Source organism: Mauremys reevesii, linkage group 4, assembly GCF_016161935.1.
Source record: "Mauremys reevesii isolate NIE-2019 linkage group 4, ASM1616193v1, whole genome shotgun sequence".
NCBI classification, from domain to species: domain Eukaryota; kingdom Metazoa; phylum Chordata; order Testudines; family Geoemydidae; genus Mauremys; species Mauremys reevesii.
In genome coordinates this window covers 112,135,359-112,156,679 of record NC_052626.1, presented here as the reverse complement: position 1 = coordinate 112,156,679, position 21,321 = coordinate 112,135,359, and the positions used below count along the sequence as shown (strand labels likewise).

Here is a 21,321-nt window from a genome sequence, read left to right as displayed (position 1 = left end):
TTTAGGGTAGCTGTATTTGATATTAATGCGCACATACTCCAGTAGGACCCTACTGTTCCTCTTGTTGAGCTGGAGGATACCAGCTACTCTGTATACCAACCCCCGTTTGATTTACATTATTGAATTCTATTATGGGGCTCTACTCATCTAAAACTCTGGCCTTTCCATGCACCTAGCTAGCCCCTGAATTGTCAGCTGTTGAGGGAAGCTGAGCTGCAGACCTGCCCTGCCCTTTAGTCTCTGCTTTCAGGTGTGCTCTGCATCTCCAGTGAGATTACCCTAACCTGGAGGAGTGCTGCATTCTTCCCCCTCCCCAACCCCAGTGGTTCTCTCTTAACTCTTCCCATCAGCCTCAATGCATCCGACCTCCTAGTGAGGCAGCTGGCAGACTCACTGAGCATGTCATATAATGGAGCTGACCAGGGCAGCAGGTAAGGCCTTGTGTAAAAGGAAGAAATGCTGGGAGTGGCAGGGAGTTCTTTATCTTCCCCTGCTCTGAACCCATGAAGGGACAAATCCCATGTGACTGGAAGTGCCAAGGCCCAGAAGTGTAACCTCAAGACAGTGTATGTACAATGGAGTGATATCTTCATGGTAAGTAAGCAGTTCTCCCCATAATCCCCCTCTTGCCATTCACATGTGCAGTGAATTAGAGCTTTAGCTATTTGATGATCATGAGGGTAAAAATCATTTGATGCCTTTTTTTAGAAACCCTAAAGTGCTTTACAAACAACAGACTAAGATAATCATCACTGAAAAAGCAGCCATCTCTGGGATGAAACATGGCAGCTTTTAATATTGCACAACACTTTAGGACAGGAAGTGCAGAGCACTGTATTAGATGACAAATGCAGGGTGGACTAGGCATAATGTGATCAGGCAAAGTGGAAACATTTAATTGGCTTCCCTAGGTTTGATTCTTTAAAAAAAATAAATCATACACACACACACACACGTGCACACATTAAATATCCACAGAATGACCCACCACTAATATCTGATCTGAGCCTACTCATCCTCCATCCAGAAAGCTTGAGAACAAAAGCCTTGCGGCAAGAATTAACAGTCAGCAGATCTGGGCTCTCTTGGGCCAAGGTGGAGTGTGAGGTCTGTAATAAAGGATCTTTTCACTGCAGATGCCCTGCCATCAGATCCTGCTTGTTTGAAGCTGGAGGCTGTTCGCTTGAGCGCCTCAGTTAGATGCATCTGCCATCCTGTTTCACGAGGTAGGAGAGAAATAGGTGTGTTTATACTTTAAAAGAACTGAAGAGTAAATTTGCAGTAACTGAGTAATTGCAGACAAAATTAATATACTAGAAGAATAAACACTGTCGTGTAGCAAAAGAAAACACAGCGGACACCTTGATTACTTACTATATTACTGACTGCTATGTAATGGGCTACTGAAATGGGTACCTGCAGGTCAAAGTCTGGATTTTTCCAGGGAACCAAACCTAGTTAGGTTCCCATCTGCTATTAAATCCCAGTTTAAGCAGCAGTAGGGAGAAAAGCAGAGAAAGAGACAGACTATGGTGCATGTTGCAGACAGACTTCTATTATAAAGCCCTATTTTAGCACTTTTAATCTCTCTGCTTCAGAAAAATCTGTTTGCCCTGGAACTTTTATCTGGAGACAGAGGAGAAAGAACATTTCCCCGAAGTCTGAAGAAGAGTCAGACCTGTTCAAGTTGCAGGCTATTTAAAAAAACTTCACTGATTTGAAAGGTTGATTTAAGTGTAATGTTTTCCTTCCTTTAGTTTGACACCTGCATGTTATTTAACCCCCTCAAACATTCCTTTGAACTGCATGTCTCCAACAACTCATCCACCCACTGGCTTTGTAAAACAAATAAATAAATTTTTAATTAAGCAATGTTGTTAACTTCTGGTGAGAGCTTTGGCCTTAATCATGACTAGGTGATTTCAATGGGAGTTTTGTGCCACACTTCAGTGAGAATGTGGAGGAGGGGACTATGGAGGGGGGTGGGTATAGGAGTTCTGGAATCAGTTCTGGTCTTGACTCTGGAAGTGGATGGAGTTTGTTATAGTGACTGGGAAACCTCTTTGTATACATGGTTGCAGACATGATGCTGGTAGAAAAACTTTTAAATCCCATCTTTAAGTCTCTCCCCCCCTCAAAAAAAAATCCTTATGTTTTCAGAGTTTTAGGGTGAAGTCTCATCACCACCTTTAACATGGTCTGGAACTTATTACTGTGAGATTTAAAAAAAAATAAAAATACCAAATATTTTTAAAATGCGCTATCTTACCACATCTTTTACAAAATAGACTCAAGCAGCTAAATGAAAACTGGTCATTTATCTTCTAGAGCAGGTGAAAAAACTTGGGGAAACTTTTGCCATTGCTTTCTGTAACTTTTCAGTTTTTCCTGGAAATTAAAAAAAAAAAATTATAATGGATTTTTTGGGCTGCCTGCCTAGTTTGGGGTCACTTGAACTTTTTGTTTCCCTTCCTCAAGAGCTGTGACCTCTTCACTGTTGTGTTGGGAGCAAGCTGCTGTCACCTGGAAAACATCCTGTTTCACAGGAAATGATCCCCTCGCCTCGTGCTCAGCAGGGATGATTTCTGGAAGTAGTAACAGCGGAAAAGCTTTCTAGTAACAACAAAACCTTGTCGCTTCCTGCGTTGCCTTCTGTATATAACTCAGTGCAAGGAGTTAGGGTTGGCTGCTTGCTGTAGGTGTCTTTCCTCTGACTTTTTAAACCCCTTTTCAGAGACGGATAGAATTTGAGGCCAGCAGAGACCATTGTGATCACTGGTCTGACCTCCTCCAGCATGGGTTTAACCAAGGTGCCAATGGCTCAAGGTGGTAGAAAAGCTGCGTGCTGGGCTAGCACCAGCTGGAGCAACTCCTCCAGGGCTGCATCTGCACCAACCATTTTCAGATCTTCTCCCATGGCTGGGCTAGCAGTAGAGCTAGTGCTGGGGAGGAGGCAGGGGCAGGTGTTTGTGTTGTTGGGTCTAGCCAATGCAATGGAAATACCTGTGCCTGGTGTACACCAGCACTCCTACTGGTAGAGCTACACTGATAGACCATTTCTGGAGAAATCCTGAAGGAAGAGGTCATATAAGGAACTGGGTGTTTGGGAAGGGGAAGGGCTTAGTGGTGTTGTCATGACTTGGACTAATGTTGGCTTACGTGCAAGGACACTGCACCCTTTCCCTCACTAGAATTTCTAATTGGAACATACTAAATTATATGTCGTGCTGCTTTCTTTCCCCACTGACTCCCTTTCCTCTTGCATCAGGTGTCTGATAGCTAAGTATCCTGCCATGCTCTCTGTTCCCAAGAGAGGGAGTCCTGCTAGTGTCAAAATACCTGCCATCCTTCCAGGCAGCGCTGGCAAAGAAGTAGCATAGCAGGGCTCCAATTAGAGGGTGGCTTCAGACTGCAGCAGCTCAGATCCAGATGTGATCAGTTAGTGACTAAACACCTAGGGCCAGCAGCCAGGCAGGTACAAAAGCAGCATTTATGGAGCCCCCAAGGGGAAAAGGAGCCATGGTTCAGGCTGGGTCCTGAGCAATTTGCTGCTTGTAACCACTCTTCACTTCCTCCTCCAAGGCAGGCTGACAACTGTGGTCAGGGTTAGCTAATAAACCCCGGGCTCCAGCTGCCATTCTATACAGGCCTCTGCTGTACTGTAGTAAATAAGCTCCCTTTAGCTTGATGATTGCAATGGATGTGGGAGGGGAATTTCTCTGGTATGCTGCCTTACAGCTGTGGAGCTGCAGCTTTCACATCTCTGACCTGGGAAAGTGGAGGGGAATCTTCCAAAGCACAATTCCCTGGGACTGTCAATGGGGTCTGTGCTCCTAAATCCCTTAGGCACATTTGAAAATTGCTCTTGGGTTCAGGTACAGCCCCTTGCTTGCTTTTAGCTGAGCCTAGCCTCATACAAATTGATGAGAACATTTAGCCCTTTAGCTGGTCCTCCTCTCAAGCCTATGGACGTGCTTAATTTAGTAGTGTTGGAGGTGGGAATCCTGAGGCACAGCCGGTTAGGGATGTGCCTGTGGAGTTAGAACCCAGGTGGTCTCAATTTCCATCCTGTGCTCTAACTACCAAATCCCATTAACTCAACTGGATGTTCATTACACCACTTGCAGCTTATTGCAAAGCACCAGACCCTCCCACTCCTGCTGGTTGTTTCTGTATCCGATCCACTAGTTACATATCTAGCATTAAACTTCCAGCAAATCCCCTGCCCCTCTTTAATGTACGTTGCTTTACCATGTATGATGCTGGTGGCCAAACTGCTCATCTTGTCTTTGTGTGTTTCTATGCTCCTCTTCCATCTCGCTGCACAGGCCTAGAAGGGGGCAGATTTCAGGGCCTGCAGTTGGAATGAATGGACATCTCCCTTTGACACATGAGCTCTCTGAAGCTGTAGTGACTTTGCAGGGCTGATGGTAATAAGTAACAAAATCACATCAGTCAGTTAATTGAGCAGATGTGACTGAATCCATACAGGGAGCAGATCTATTGCATAGAGAGCTGTCATTTTTACCTATGCACTTTTCTGACCACCCCCTCAGTTTAGGTTCAACGTGCTCTGAAACTGCTAAGGCAGATTCAGCATCTGAAGCACTCAGGCTGCGTTGGAAAGAAACTGTTTATTGCACACCAGAGACTCATGGGGTTTGTGTATTTAGATGCTGAGTTTCTGCACGTGTGGCTGCCGGAGCATGCCCTCTGCTATGCACACATAACTCCCATTGACTTGTGGGGAAGGTTTTGCATGCATGCCATCTCTAAGGGTGGAATTTGGCCCTTTCCTTCCAAAGGCAGATTACCAGGCAAATAGGCTGGCTCTCTCCTAGTAAAGTGCTGCTTGTGTCCAGGTTCTTCTCGGGACAGTACTATTTTCAGATTGAGTAGTTGCTCCAGGGAACTTGCATAAAATTCCTGTGAATGAATGAATGAATAGGTAGGGTGGCATAGGTCAGGGATTGGATGGCTGCGTAAGCCAAGGAATAATGATTGCGATTTATGGAAAGGGATGCAGCAGGCAAAGAGTGGGACAGAGCTGAGCCTCACCACCCATTGAGTCATCAGCCAAGGAGACAGATGCTGCTGGAAACCAAATGGCTGGAGCATGGCCTCGGATCTGCAGTATGTGCCACAAAAGGAGGGGTAAGCAGGGAGATTGTCCCTGTGTTTCATGAACTGACACCCTGGGGCCTGCAGTGTAAATAAAATCCAAGCTGGGTTTAAGTTCTCAGCCCAGCACGTTGCTTTGCATGGCAGAAGCTGAACTCTTCCCATTCATAAAGGAGAGGAAGGTGTTGAGAATAAGTGAGCCTCACGTGCAGGGCTGATCTAAGCAATGGGCTATGCCTGTTCTGTATGGGAGGGGAATCCCCTCCAAAAAGGGTGGGCTTGGCTAAAGATTGAGCTTTCTTCCAGAGTAAAAATGAGCTGCCTGGCTGCAGTGTGCTGCTTTCTCTGTTTTCCCAAACCCCTGCTTCAAACAAGTCTTTTCTTTTACAAATGAGCTGTTTCTCAGTTACGTGCCTTTTGTCCTCAAGAAAGTCAGAACCCATGTGATTCCTGCTTGAATGTGAGTGACCCAGCTGCATAGTCATTTTTGCAATATGCAAAAAACAAGTCCTCTTTTTCTCACCTTCCCCTTAACAGCTCACTTGCGGTGATCTCTCCGAAGGCTCCTGCTTGCCCACGCCGTGCATGGGCAGGATAAAGGGGGCAAGTATATTTCAATTCAGATTAGCTCATGCGCAAAAGGAACTGTGCCACTTATAGGGATGGTTTTAAGAAAACCCCACTGGCATGGAAACTCAGCACTCTCCAAGACTCTAAAGTCTGCTGTATTGGCCTGAATCAGAGCATTTCTAACTCTGCCAGTGGAGTCATCTCTCAAGCATTACTAATCACGACATTGCTGGTTGAACTGCCCAGCTCCTGTGTTTAGCTCTTGTAGCGGCATGTGGCTCTCAAGGGCCTGATGATTTCACTCATGGGCAAGATGGCTGCAAGTTTGGCTGATGGGAACACTTGATCAGGTGCTCTTTTGCTTACTCCCATAAGTGAGATGCTTGCTCTTGTCCTCTCACAGTCAGCGTAGGGATGGAGAGGAGATGGGGAGAGAGGCAGTTTGAAGGTTAAAGTGACCAGCTACATGGTGTTGGATTCCTGCGGTGCTGCTAGTGGGATTTGTGGGTCTCGCATAAACCGTGGTCCAGCAGCTGCAAAGGCAGTTGAGTTTAACAAGGTAACAAATGCCTTTGATGAATGACCCTCCTTGTGTCTTACAATGTCATCTGCCATTACAAAGAGAGGAGTAAGGCCAAGTGGAATAGAAAACATGCCCACCAACTTCCCCTCCCTGAGTGAGACTGTCAGTTAACATCCACGGAGGATTCTACTGGTGGTGGTAGTTTGCACGTTGATTCTTGAATAGCATCTCCACTGTTAGACAAATGTATATAGATTTCAGTATCACAGTTCCCACTGTTTGGACCACAGGAAAGAGACATGGACAGGCTCTCCTCTGCCACTTTTGCGACTCAAAGGTTTTTAGATTAGATTGTGCCCACTCCTTCCTTTACAAATGTTGTGTTGATTGCAACCATGTCCATTAAATTCATCTCCCAAAGTACTTTGAAATGGGTTCACTAGGGAGTAGTGCTTTGCTGGGTGTGAGTTATACCTTCACCAGCTATGGTACAGAAAACATGGTTTGGCAAGGGGGGGGGGGACGACAATTATCACAGCAGGGCCCTGACACAATTAGTGCCTGGAGTGAATGTAACCGAGGGACTGAATCATATATTAGTGCAGTGCCTTGGAGTCCACCCTGGGCTGTAGTACAACTAGGATGGATTGGCTGGTGCAAGGGAGCTCTGATGACCTATATTAATCGTATCATGACACTTCTATGTTTTAGGGTGAGCCCCTGTCTGAACATCAGCTGTTACTGAGATGTGTAACAGGGATCCAAACACTCTGATTTGATGTAGACAGAATCCAATCGCATTAGCTGTTCTTAGGTGAAGACCTCTGGTCACAAATTCACACTGACCCTTTTGTAGCTAGCACTGCTGAAATCCTCCCCTGGGGATACATTACCCAGATCTAGCTCCTGTTTGGGAGGAGGGCAGGTGCTCAGGGCGAAGGTTTTCTGAGCTTTGTTCTTATCAAACTGAATTCTCTAGACTTGGCTTGGGCCGAGTAACTCCTGTTTAACCTTGGTGCCTTTGTGCTGTAGAGCTCAGAGGCTTGGACTGAAGGAGTAATCCAGGTAGAATCTCCACTATCCTGTGCACGCACCCCATCCCATTCCAATGTGAGCTGAAGTACCAGAATTCCTCCTGAAGTGTCATCTCTGCAGTTCACAGTAGCTGAGCTTCACTGCCCACCGTCCCCTCTGCTGTAATAGCTGGAGCAGGAGTGCTGCTACACAACCCAGAGCCACACTGGTGGTCCCTGTGGTGAGCGTTTGCTTCTAGTTAATGCCTTATGCATTTAACCTAACAATACTGAACAGCACCCAGAGCTCTTAGGCTAACTAGCCCCAGCTCTCTGCCTTACATGCTCTAAGGCTGTGTCAATAATACATTTTGCCATTGAATATTTTATTGATGATTTGACTTTTGCGGCTTGCAATTCCCAGTTCAAGGCAGCCTGATTGTTCCTAATTAAAATTGCATGCCCTGGGAAAACCCTTTGTGCTACAGTGTAGATGATGCTGTCCTTTTCTAGGCCATGACAGAGCAGCAGCAAGGAATGATCCTGTGTTATAAAGCTGAAAAATACATTTAAAATAAAGTGCCCTGTGTGTACTGGGGAGGGAGGCGGAAGGCTGCTTGTGTGGTTAAGGTGTTGGACTGGGTGTATGTGCAGAGCTGGGTTCTGCTCCCCGCTGCCAGATGTACTAGGACGATGGGCAACTAGATGGGTGTGCCTGTTTCTCCAGCTGGGGAAATGACCTCTTTCCTCCCAAAGCGGGGGGAGGAAGTGTTAATGGATTTCTAGGGGTGATGCATTCAGGTATGATGTTGTTAAAGCTCCATTGAAAAGCTTGTAAGTGCAATTGGTGACCTATACCATTTAAAAAAAAAACAACCAACTTTCTGATGGAGTCTCCATGCTGCTCTGTCCAAGCCTCCAAATCAGCTTCTTTCACATCTGCTATTTTTTGTGTTAGAATTAATCTCTTTGACAAAAGGCAAGATGTCTATTAACACGCCAGGGATGAGCCCCAAGGACCACTTCTTTAGTAACATGTAAATCAGGGATTGGCAACTTTTGGCATGCAGCCTGCCAGGGTAAGCCCCCTGGTGGGCTGGGCTGGTTTATTTACCTGCTGTATCCGCAGGTTTGGCCAATTGCAGCTCCCAGTGGCCGCAGTTCACCACTCCAGGTGGCCTGGAGCGGCAAACCGAGGCCAGTGGAAGCTGTGATCAGCCAAACCTGCAGATGCAGCAGGTAAATAAACCTGCCTGCCCTGCCCTGCCGGGGGGCTTACCCTCACAGGCTGCATGCCAAAGGTTGCCGATCCCTGATATAAATAGTAAGGGAAATAAACTGATGACAGCAGGTGTATTTGTAAAGCAGAGGGAGAGATTTAAAAAAAAAAAACCCTCAAGAGCCAGACACCCCTGGGTTAGGACACTAGCATATCATCACTGATCAAGTCTGCCAGTTACAAGTGAAGTGAGTTTGCCAGTCTCTGCATGGGAAGGCTCTTGCTGATTAGTAGTAAGACAAGCAGGAGATGCCCAGTGCTGTTTAAGGGTGGGGTGGAAGGAGTAAATCTTGCCCTGTCTGCCAAGGTAAAGTCAGTGCTATCTGTCCTTTGGTTAGACAAAATCCACCCCCTCCCCTCCCTCATTCATTCAGGAAAGCTGATGGCAGCATGGCCATTTTCCCACCACTTCCTGCAAGCTCTGGGGCTAGTGCAGCTGGTTGGCAGAGTCAGGAAGAGCAAGGCTCTCTGGCTACAGCTTCTAGAACAGCTGGGCAGTGGCAGCAGGTGGCCTAGAGCAGCACTTGAATGCATCAGCTGCAATCCCTCTTCCTCCCAACATGACGAAAGACCTGAATTCTCCTTCAAACTTAACAGGAAAAGAAAGCACAAATGTCAGCTAAAAGACAAAATTCCCTCTTGCCATGGACAAATAAAAACAAGATGTCTGTAAGGAAAAGAGTGACTAGCTGTCATAGTAATTTTTTCAGGGTGGCTGGTGGGCAACTTTAGTGAAACTGGGAGTCTAAAAGGTAGCAAGGAGTAGAGAGAAAAATCCCTTGTATTTAAAATGCAGGTAAGCACCTGTCTCAGGTGATGGTGATTGTATTATTGTGCAGGCCCAACCCTGGCTTGAATCCTGTTTGTGAGGACAGAAGCGTTGATTCCCCTTCACCCTATCAGGTGTCCCTTGACAGCTGTCCCACACAAAGCCAGTTCATCTGGAACATTCACAATGTGTTTCCTCTGGACAACCTGGGAGGCCTTATGGGAGATGCCAGAGTGATTTGGAACTGGTTGGCTGGATGTATTTGAATAGCAAGCAACTTTTACCCACGCCTGGACCTGGTGTGCACTGCATCCCTATGCTTACTCTGGACAGTCAGCAAGCTACAGCCAAGATTGCTCCCGCTCCAGCTCCCACAGAATATAAAACTGCTGCCCAATACATCCTACAGAGCAAGTTTGACTAAAGCGTCCTAGTACACAGCCGCAAACACAGGCAATAGGCATCTTTCAATGTGTTATGTGGGGGCAGAAAGTGATGAGTCCAGCAAGAACTCCTGTTTGCTTTAGTTATTTTATAATCTAGGTTGCTTTTGCAACTTCCTGCCATGTCATTAATAGAGGTAACTCCCTGGAGCCCACAACCACATACTCCTATCTGCATTTAAAAGTCAGATCCCTCAGCTGCTTCCTCCTGTTGTGAAACTCAGGGCTTTGCTATTTCCAATGTCCCAGCAGGAGGAAGGACTCTGCATCCCTAACAGAACCTCAAGTCCCCCCTCCTCATCTGCCCATGTAACCACTGCACCAAGACCTCATGTTGCATCCACTAATCTTCCTGGCCAGAGAGAAATGGATGGGAAATCCTGGCATAGCTGCTGCTTGATCACTCAACAGTGCCTCCCTCTGGCTGAGTCTAACCACTCCCTTCCAAAGCTGGGGATGGAGCAGGCTGCTGGTGTGGGGCACCAAGAGTCTGTGTGCTCTTCCCTGTGGCACTGCCATGCATCCCAGCCTGTACCTTGTATTTAAAAACAAGGTAACAGCTACATACTTATATTTGAAACAGATACTGTATAGGCAGAGCAGTCATTCTCTAAAAGCCAAAAATGACTCCATCAGCTGATGTAGATCATACCAGTATCAGCCATTATGCCAATGGATGGTTTGTCTGTTGACTCCCAGCTCTACTAAAGTCTATTACAAATGCTTTCAGCTCCCACTGCAATAGAACTAAATGCACAGACTTCCAGGGACAGCCTTAGAGAGCAAGTGCCATATTCAGACAAGCAGACTGTCAGAAAGGGCCCTGCCTTGCACATCAGTCCAGGACTACACTGATTTTTTCCAAGCCTAGCTGGCCATGAGTGATGTACTGTATTGGATTTACTTTGTTCACCACAGTGGAGGCATTTGATCTTTTTAACCAGATAAAAATAAAACCATATAAATTGGTATATTCTAACTGGCCCAGGGTCCACCTAATCCAGCATCTCCTCTCTAAAGTGAATGAGTAAGATTCCCATAATGCACCTACAGACTACATCAGTATGGAAAGCTCCTAGGTGGAAGTAATCAGAGCTACGGGCAGAATTTTAGTCATCTTGTGTCAAGTACATGATTTTACTTCAAAGGTCAGTGAGTCTGCATGCCACGCACTACCCTGGAAATAAGTGCCACCATGACAAGATGCAGAGCTGTACTTGGCAACTCCCCCCACACTAGTGGCATCTAGAAAAGGGAAAAACAGGTTTAAAATTGTACATCATAAAGGAGGAAGAGAGGTGACTGGGAAGAACGAACATGGATGTAAGACAGGATGCAAAGGACACTGAAAGAGAGGCTACAGAGAGTAGTTGTTACATCCCTTTACTCCTCTCCACCCTAGTGTACAGTGGGTTCTGTCTTTTTACTGTAATAGCCAGTCATATGGGCATCTGTCCACTCTTCCCACAATGAAATTAAGATCAGAAATTTGTAGTATCTTGTCTTACATGCCCACCCAACCTTCAACATAGCACAAGTTACAAAAAAAACCCAAAAAAACAAAAACACATGCACTAAACACTTCTAAAGTCATCTGCCTATCTTATTCCTAGTTCTTATGCCAGGCATTCTGCTTGTTACCCTAAAGCACTTAACTGAGATTGTTAATGAGCTTATAAGCAATTACTCTAGGCTTTCTGGTTTCTATTAGGTGAAACAGCCAGCCACAAAACACATTTGTTTAATGCAAACTGCAGTTATGAAGTTGCAGTTTAGTGCTCCCAGCCCCTGGTCTGGCCCATTATGGCCATTCTTATGTTCTTAATTCTTGCAAGTAGCTTCTACAGTGCGCATTTCTTCAGGATTCAGCATGTTACACAATGCAAGGTGTAGGAAACTAGCTGAACATGCACCCGCTGGCCCCACAGCCTCTCCCAAGTGAGTTACAAATGCTCCATTTATTGCACCTGGGTGTACAAACCATAGAAGGGGTGATTTGTTTGAGCCATAGAATGAAGATCACTTGATTAACGAAGATCAGAGCAAAGGGAAGTAAAGCGTATAGTCATAATTTTCCTCTTTCTGATGAAAGTAGATAATCCCCTACCATGGTAAACAGAGACAAAATAGATTCTACCTTGCTTTATGATTTCTTTCAGTGGTTCTTGCTCTGTCCTGGAGGAGTCTGGGAGATTTGCTTAGTGGATTATGGATGAGCAAGTTTCTCTCCCAATGGAATCTCCTGCCAGCAGATTTTTTTTTTAAAGTATTATATAAGCTCATACTTGCACTTATGTAAAAGTAACACAGACTCCCTTTTAACTATTTGTTATTCCTAACATACTAGCTTTTCTCTTCATTGATATTCAGATCTAAATGCACCTAATACACACCATGGGATTTGCAAGTGGCATGTACATTACAAACACAAAAGGGTGCTTCCATTTCCTAGCACTAATAGGTGAATTACAAGTCTACCAGCCTCCTTTGCAAGGCTTTGCAGTCGAAGCAAAATAAAGATTTAAAATATCTGAAGGATCTTTCTGCTTAACAGGCTTCACTTCAGCATCCTCCACTACTACAAGACACTCACTTCTTTGACTCACTTCTTTCACCAACAGTTTAAGACCTTGCTTTAATTTAGCCCTGAACGTTCCTGCTGTAAATGTGAATTCCACAATACAGTATCTGTTTAACAATTCTTAATTTTTTATATTATACAAACCCCTGCCCCCCCATGCAACTGACACACAAACACACACTGTTTAACTGGGGATGTATTTTCTCAGCAGAAGTGTCTTTTCAGAGGGACTATAACCCACCTACATAAAAGGTTTTTATGCTTCAAAGCTGAGAGGGTCTTCTCAGAACTATTGGAAAGAGAACAGTCAGGCGAACAACATTTCAGCTTGTTCTAGTATGGAGAGACACCTCCCAACACCACACTTTTTCAGCGCAGCTAGTCCACTCTACTTTCCTACTCAAGCCAACAGACAGTCCACTGCCGCTGAGGCAGTGAAAACAGGCAAAAACCCCAGAGGCTTTAATATTATGTAGCAGAGATAGTGAAAGGAAGTGATTTACATTTTCAGTTGTTTGGGCCAGCCTATCATGCCTCACAGCTGGATCTGCTTAAGCTTTCACCATCCCAGGGCCATGAATATAATAATGAATGTATACACAGTGATACTGTAGTATTTATTGAGGACTATTGGTGACAACAGGCTAGTCTGATCATATCACTAGAATCTTACCATAGAAGCATTATTTCTTAAAACCAGCAACACACAATTCTCCATGGGGCTATACAAAGGGGGTGGGGGTGCAGAGTTTGTTGCTTCAAACTCCCCACTTATCTTACTGGAACTGCACAGGATATACAAGTACAAGAATCTTGTAAATTTGGGGGGGGAAATATGATTCTCAAATATGGTATTTTCACTTTGGTATCATAGGCAGAAATGCAACTACTAACTAAGAGGAAATTGAACTCAACATGTTTACAAAGATGATCTCACACCCAGCAAGTATCCACCTAGGGAGGCCACACTTTGACACTACAAAGCCTCCTCATGACCAGTCCAAGGGTCTCCTTTTCAGTGTGTTATTGACTATGTACACACATGAAATAAAGAACTGTCCCATTGTATAGCTGTAAGTTTCAGCTGCAGGCTTGAGGGGAGGCTTCCATACCACAGCCAAGTTTTGTCATAGTTTGACCTGACAGTCACAGTGAAAGGTGCAAAAGCACCAGGCCTCATCTACACACACTAGTGTTTTTCAAGTTTCCCCTACTGCTGTACCCCACCAGCCGCAGCTCTGTGGGCAGAAACACTTGTGTAGCTAAGCCACTGACTAGTTGTGGGAAATATAAATAGTGATCAGAGTAGATGGCCTCAGAAACTGACATCCTCTGTTTGTCTGCAGAATTGTTGTGCCACAGCTATCTACAGTACAGGAGTCCCCTGCTCTACTCTTCCACTGAGCAGCCTCTTAACCGCCCTAGGAGAACGTAGTTCATTCTCTGTGGCCCAGTCAGTTCTCAGCCTCTCTACTGAGCAAGCCAACTTCGGGGAGGGAGGTTATGAGCATTTGCAGATTCTTGACGGTATATTTGGGGGTGGGGGAACCACAAACACCCTGGTCCTATTTTTAACATTACAAGAGAGCCAGACAGCTATTGTGTAGATGCAGCCACCAGCAGCTGCCAAAGCTGCTCTCCTCCCTTCCAGGGTATTTGGGCTAAGAGGACACAGCTGTGTTTCTGACCCAGCCAGCTGGACTTAGTTACCCTGATCAGAGGACAGAAGAGTTGACTTCCTCTCAGGAGAGCAAACATGCCTATGTCAGGATAGGAAGGGGAACTGCTTAGCAAGAATAGCTTCTCAGGAAGGTACAGACTTACACCTTCTCTTTTAAAGCAGTTTCTTGCTTTACTTGATTTGTAGCTGTATGAGAAAGACCTGACTTCAAACTTTGTGTTATTAACTATGTACAAACAAACCTGAGCCTTTTTGGCTGCTAAAAGAACATCTTTTTCTTTCCCAGGATGAAATGCTCAGTTTCCCCCAGGGTCTGGTTGGAATGAGATGGAGAGCACCAAATCATTTCACAGAGGCCACTAAACAGCCATCAGAAAACAATAAGTAGTCGCTACTAACCTGGCTTGGATTCATGAAGTTATCTAGAGGTAAAACAGCCCCACACCACACCCCAAGAGAAAACTCTGTAGCTAGTGAGTTTCCATAATGGAGCAAAACTGAAAGAACTTTATACCAAATGCAATTTGCTTGGTCACTTCCTCTATCCTCTTCACTGTTGCTATTTAATACAACCACAAATATCTGAAACTTCCCTCTCATTCCAGCTTCGCTTTCCGCATGACGCAAGCAATGAAATGCTGATTCTGCATTTGTGACATCACATTCTGTTGCTAGAGAAATGAACGGAATCACTTGTGTTTATCAGTAAGTCTTCACCACAGGATCAAACCAGGAGAGAAAAACTGGCTTGGAAAAGAGCAGAGCCCTCATTTAAGACACAGCCAGCTACAAGAAACTGCAAAGGTGGTAAGAAAAAAAACTGGAGGGTGAAACTGGTTTATACTTTACCTTTAAACAGACTAAAGAGTCTTTAAAGTGACTCACTAGGGCAATACCAGGCATAGTTTATTCTGTTAACACACCCTTGGCCCACAGGAGTTCAATTAGTCATTGACTGGGTACCAAGATGTTACTGGCTGGATGAAGAGTTTCTCCAGCTAACATGATTTAAACAAAACCCCAAATCACTAGCTTTTTGGAAGGAATGGGTGAGGTGGAGGGAAGCGAGGTCTCATTCTCAAAGATGTGCTATTGCATTTGCTGTCTTCCCAGGAAGACTTTATAACTGCTTCCTGTCACAGCAGCCCTAGCTCATGTCATAATATATACAGTTCACTGGTTCCTTGTTGCAGAATGGCCCAGAAACATTAGATCTTTCAATGCTCTGCCACTGAGAGGTTGCTAATTTAAAAAAAAAAGTAAATACACAGAGCATCTGAAAGGCGCACGTATCAAGGGAAACTCATTAAACATAGTACAATCAATGAACTTATTTTAAGAAAAGATACTGTGCTCCCTCTCAGCTTGAGTTTTAAGGGAAAGAAAATTGCAAGCAAACTTTTCTGAAGATTTCACAATAGTTCAGGTTGGTGAATTTGTCAGAGGCTGCTGCTGGGATGCGAACAGCTCTCCTACCATGTTGATGGAAGCTAGGTACAGTCCCCAGGATCCAGTATTGCCTCTTCATGGGGCAGGGTGATGAAGTATATACAGTGATGTCCGAAAAGCAGGTTAGCCGCTGTCACACGCACAGTGGAGTCTTTAACAGCACAATGTGCGTTAGTCAGTGGCTCACCAGCTTCTGGAGTATTAACCCAATGCAGACAGATGCATGCTTCCAGGAAGCCAGCAACAACCTCCCACCCCAGCACACTGACCTGAAACACAGAAGAAACAAATCAGATCAACAACCAGGAAGAGACAAGCTACCATTATGCATTGAGACATGAGTACTCCATTTAGGACCTTCCCCAGCCTAGGCATAAGACATGTAATCTAGTCAGTCCTCAGAAAACTTTCATGCAGTGTTTGGGTCAGTCACAGCTTGCAATGGGGCTGGTGGTTTGTTTGATTAATTTCCTTTTGAAGGTGTCAGTAACAGCTCACAGTTCCCTGTCAGGTTAACTGAACTGGTTCCTTCTCTCTAGCTATTTAACAGTATCTTGTAACTTCAGGTCAAAGCTCCAGTGCCAGTCAGGACCCCCCCACCCCCACCCCTTGCATGACAGGTACCAAGCTGTGGTCCTTACCCCAGAGAGTTTACAATCCAATAAAGAATTTTAAATGATGGAAAGTCCTCTACTGCATCAGGTCCATGGTCCATCCAGACCAGTATCCTGTTGTCAACAGGAGACAGTACAAGTCTTCAGAGGATGACACAATGCTGTCAGCACTTATCACAGCAAAATCGACTTTAAGCACCCCCTTGTCTAAATGGAACACTTGAATCTCCAAGGTTTCCTATGCATTTTTTAAACTCTTTAAAAAGACCAACTGCTCAGATTGTGTGTCAAGTTTCACTAGATTATGAACTTTTTTCTTTTTGAAAGGCAAGCTTGGCATTTTTTTAAATTGATTATTTTCATTTTGCGGTGGGGTAGGGGGGAGATCGGGCAAGGTGCCGCTTGTTTCAGCCGCACTGACACTGGCAGTTCAACGCTTGACAGTAGGTTTCGAAGAGCCTCACCCCTAACATTCCCATTGCAAAACTGAAAGCGCATCTGACTCTGCCCAGGGAGTTTGGAGAGGACACAAAACGGGGGGGGGGGGGGCGTTACTTTGCACACACGGTCCATGGTTTGGGGCATGGGGGGGAGGGATTGCAAAGCCATGATGAGAACCATGTCCGCTGCCCGGGCGGAGGAAGGGGAGAGCTGGCCCTGGGGAAGAGCCCTGCCCAGCCGGGCACGCGGGGAGGGCTGGGTTTGCCAGGGCACCCCTGATTTCCAGCTCTTTGCTCCCTTCTCCAGCAGCGCACGTTCCCCGGCGGGAGGGAAGCCAGCACTCCCCGCCTCTGGCTGCCCCTCTTGGAGGGAGCTGCACCCCCAGATAACCACGCGCCCCGGCCGTGCCCCACTTCCCAGCCCCTCGCTCACCTCAACTTCGGAGGCGCTGGCAGCTCCTGTCTCTGCCTCCCCCGGGGCTCGGCCCGTCCGCGGCGCTGCTCCGCTAGGCGCCCCCGAGCCTCGGGCGCCCCGCGTCCTGCCCAGCCAGCCCCGGCAGGAGCCGCCTGCAACTTCGCTCCCTCACCCTGCCCATGCCGCTGCCTTGCAGCCCGCCCTCTCCCTCTTCCCCCCATCCCGCTTCATGCAAATCACCCATTGTGACGCGCCGCCCCCGCCTGCCAATGGGGAGTGCGCCTGGAAGCCCCGGGGCCCCGCCCCCGCCGCGCTCTCCAATCAGCGGGCGCCCTCGCTGCACAGCCGGCTCGGCCGGTCCTCCTTTCCCCTCCCCTGCCAGTTACAGCGCGGGGTGCGGGCGCGTTCGGTTCTGCACGTCCTTATTTTAGGGCGGAACCATTTGTACCTGTTGATCCGTCTCTCACGCCCCCGCCCCCATCCGACCCCAGCTCCCCGCAATGGGCGGCCCCAGCCAGGAGCTGCCTCTCAGGAAAGCGCCCAGTAGGGGGGAAGGACTGCACCCATTGATGTGGTGATTGCTCCCATCCCTACATCCCCCCCTTCGCAGGGGGTGCGCAGTGGTACGGTCCATTTGGGCTTTGCCATGAGGACAGTGTCAATGTGCACGTAGCAAGCGCAGCAGCAGCAGCAGGACAAGACCCTGGTGGCGCGCGGTGCTGGCTGTGGCTGCCCCGCCGCGCGCCACTAGGGGTCACTCCTGCAGCTGCGCGTGCAAGTTTCCCTGCTGGCTGCAGCGTCCCTAGGCGAAGCGCTCGCCCTGAGCTGGACACCCCATTGCGGGGCTGTAGCCTTCTGCTCCTGTCTGTGCAGGGCGCGCGTCTGCCTGTGCCTCGGGGCTATTGAGCGCTAATGATTAAAAGTAACGTGCAATCACCTCCGCCACCTGACATCTGGAGAGGAGGCGGGAAAGGGAGAGATTTTACAGTGTAAGCTAGTGCATCTGATTTGCATAGTACCAGTTCCGCCCAAAGCACATCGTAAGGAATCTTGTTTAAAGCGCAATGCATAGTAATGTGCACGGAGAACCGATACGGTGTACATTATTTGCACTGCGTTCCAGAGCTCCTATGCAGTGTATTAATACTCCAGTGCACACAATGTGCTTTGCAGAACTAGTGCAGATATGCGGGGGGAGAGTGGGAAACTGGTGCAGATGATATATTAATAGGGTATGAAGTATTTGTACAGCACTGATAATATGCAATAATACAATCCTCCAAAGTAATGCTAAAACAACAACACTTGATGAGGAGAGTTTCAAGTCCCTCCTCCTCTGATGTATTTTTGTGACTATGCTATATGGACTGTCCACTGGTTTGTAAAAATCCTTGGAGCATGCATGGCTGGTGTTTGCAGTATCTCTGCTCCCACCACTAAGCATGTTGGTGGTGCTCAACAAAGTACGATAGGGAAATTGTACAGTACATATAATTGTGAATTGTATGATTCTATTGGAGAGCACAAATGACACACTGCAATGGGGGTGGTGGTGGTTATATTTTCAAGGTTTTAGTGTGGCCAAATAAGTTAGCATTTTCCCCAAGAATATGATGGGCAAATTATAAAACAATCCTTTTAAGGGTCAGATACATTCTCTGTAACTTTTGGGGTTTTGATGCTGTCCTCTCAGCAATTGTAGCACTTTTCACTTACGTGGTATCTTTCACTTGAGAATCTCAAGAGTGCTAAAACAAGAGTTAAGTAAGCCTAACAACACCCTTGTGAAGTAAATTGTACTAGACCAGGTTTATTTTTACGGATAGATAAACTAAGCCCCAAAGAGTACCTTAGTTGTGGTTACACAATGAGTCAGTGGTAGACTCTGGCATGCAGCTTCAGAATTCTCACTCCCATCCACCCCTGCTGCTCTGACCCTGAAACCACACACTTTCCCTAAAGTTTATTACACTGCACAAATTAGAGACCGATAGGCTGCAACACTTCTTTGCTCATCTCACTACCCTCTGAGTGTCCTGCAGAGGTGCAATCACAACAACCAACCTGAGCTTGCAGTTTTTGGGACAGCTGGCAAAGCTAAGAGGTGGTCTTCAGGATCAAGATGAAGCATTGTATGCTGGGCCTTGTACTCTGCAGACCACGTTTCTGTAGTACTAATGAGGGAGGCTCTGTTCCATTTTATGCAAATTTGGTTTGACCATTAGAGTCTTGTAAAGTTGCCAGTGCTGCCCTCAGCTGGGCAAAGTTTGGGCAATCCCGGCTGAAGCTGGTGAAGAATTAATTAAGTGTAGGAAAATGGCCACCCACCCAAACTTCAGAGAAATTTTTGAACGATAAAAACATGATTAAGTCTCATAAATTCTATATACATTATCACCCTTGGCTGGCTTAGAATCAGCTATAGCATTAAAAAAATTTTTTTTAATGTCCATGGTTATATTTTATATGTAGGTTTCAATGGTAGCTGTGTTAGTCTGTATCAGCAAAAAAAAAACAAGGAGTCCTTGTGGCATGTTAGAGGCTAACACATTTATTTGGGCATAAGCTTATAGGTGCCACAAGGACTCCTCATTTTATTTTATATGTAGTGTCCTATTCCGCATTCCTTACTCAAGCAAAATTCCCTTGGGCCCTGATTCAGCTCTCATTTACACTGGTGTATATCCAGAATAATAAAAACAGGAGTACTTGTGGCACCTTAAAGACTAACAAATTTATTTTAGCATGAGCTTTCGTGAGCTAAAGCTCACTTCTTCGGATGCATAGAATGGAACACACAGACAGGAGATATTTATACATACAGAGAACATGAAAAGGTGGAAGTATGTTCTCTGTATGTTCTCTGTATGTATAAATATCTCCTGTCTGTGTGTTCCATTCTATGCATCCGAAGAAGTGAGCTTTAGCTCACGAAAGCTCATGCTAAAATAAATTTGTTAGTCTTTAAGGTGCCACAAGTACTCCTGTTTTTTTTGCGGATACAGACTAACACGGCTGCTACTCTGAATCCAGAGTAATGCCATGTAAGCCAACAGAGTTATATGGGTGTAAAAGCACTGTGAAATCAGAATCAGATCCATTGACTTCACTGGGAATTTTGCACAAAATGTAAAGATCCCCCTGCAGCGGTCATCAACAAAGTTTGAAAAAAAAAAAGCTTCAGCATCTTCTACCTCTTGAGGAACTCCATTATCTGGTAACAAGCTGCTGTCATCTAGTAAATCAATCACTACAGGGGATCAAGGCACACAGGTTGCCAGAATGTGTCAGGAACATTCACAGCTAATACAGACATTATGACCAAACGATCCTCCACTAATCAGCACACAACACAACAGTAAGGGGAAAAGACGTGGTTCAAGTGTCCTCAAACAAGCCCTTTTCTTATGAAGAATGCCATGGATCTTTATAGACAGGCATCTGGTTAGGTTGAAGGATAAAGGCTTTTGCACAGTAAACTGCACAGATCCAAGTTTATTTTCACTGGAAAGATGAAGGGCTGAGACAACACTGCTGAGAGTTGAATCTGGGGCTCTCAGGATTTCAAACTTGACATTTAACTCACTACACCATACCAATTAGGTTGTCTTTGCTAATCTTTGCCCCAGAGATAAATGTTACAGCCATGATGTGAACTCACCAGAATGGGGTTTCTGAGGGGAACGTAGCTGCAGTTCTAATTATCACAGTGCCTAGCTGTGCGTGACACACAGTGGAGAGCAGAGCTTGGAGTAGGTTCAAATCCACAGTGTGAAGACAATAGGTGATTTTTAGTCAGAAGCCAAAGTACACTTCCTCACTGTGTAACACTAAAGATATTACATGCTGTAATACAGAGAACTGGTGCTAGCCAGTACATGTACCTCTGAAAGAGGTGGTGCCCATCCACCACTCCAAACAGCAATGACATTTTCATTTTTTTTTAACTATTTATTTATTTGGAAAGCTTTAACAAGTTTACAAATCCTTGCCATGCAAACATCAGAAATGAAACAATGAGTACAATAGTTAGCTTTTGTTTACAGAGACATTATATAGAAATACTGTCATCAGAGCTTTCTATTTGACAGGGTATTACCATATTGCATCATCACACAACCTATGTCAGTTCTAGTGATTTTATTAACAGCAGACACATCTTCTATGCCATGACTCTCTGATGCGTGGCCAGTTTGGGGGCAGGGGGTAGGATGAGGCATATGCACTTCTGTGTGACAATGCAGATAATGGCAATCTCTGGTATTTCCGAGGGTCAGCCAGAGGTTATTCAGGGCCTTGGGAACAGTCAGATGTATGGATCTGAGGAGTCTGCCTGAGTTTCTGCCCATCTTACAAATACATCAGTCTCAGATTCTAGTCAGAGTTGAATATGGAATGGGGTCAAGGAAGGCACTCGTCATGG

The 21,321-nt window shown here is 45.8% G+C and overlaps 1 protein-coding gene and 1 long non-coding RNA gene across 5 annotated transcripts in view; one reads left to right on the top strand and one right to left on the bottom strand.

Annotated features, from left to right (window-relative positions):
• Positions 1–781: 781 nt before the first annotated feature.
• Positions 782–17,091, bottom strand: LOC120404269. Of its 3 annotated transcripts, XR_005597901.1 has the most exons (6): positions 16,917–17,091; positions 15,330–15,698; positions 14,380–14,776; positions 11,856–11,960; positions 4,252–4,424; positions 782–1,214 (listed from the first exon to the last, which is right to left on the bottom strand). It is a non-coding gene; the product is annotated as an uncharacterized LOC120404269 (long non-coding RNA). The 3 variants fall into 3 exon arrangements; XR_005597900.1 differs by having other exon boundaries at positions 14,380–15,698; XR_005597902.1 differs by lacking the exon at positions 4,252–4,424 and having other exon boundaries at positions 14,380–15,698.
• PHRF1 (PHD and ring finger domains 1) overlaps positions 14,680–21,321 on the top strand; it is a 72,085-nt gene continuing 65,443 nt past the window's right edge. The window contains exon 1 of one of the 2 annotated variants that reach the window (XM_039536467.1): positions 14,680–14,784. The gene's annotated coding sequence lies outside the window, so the exon portion shown is untranslated. Of the gene's footprint in view, positions 14,788–21,321 lie in introns of both variants that reach the window. The other variant, XM_039536465.1, reaches the window with a different exon arrangement.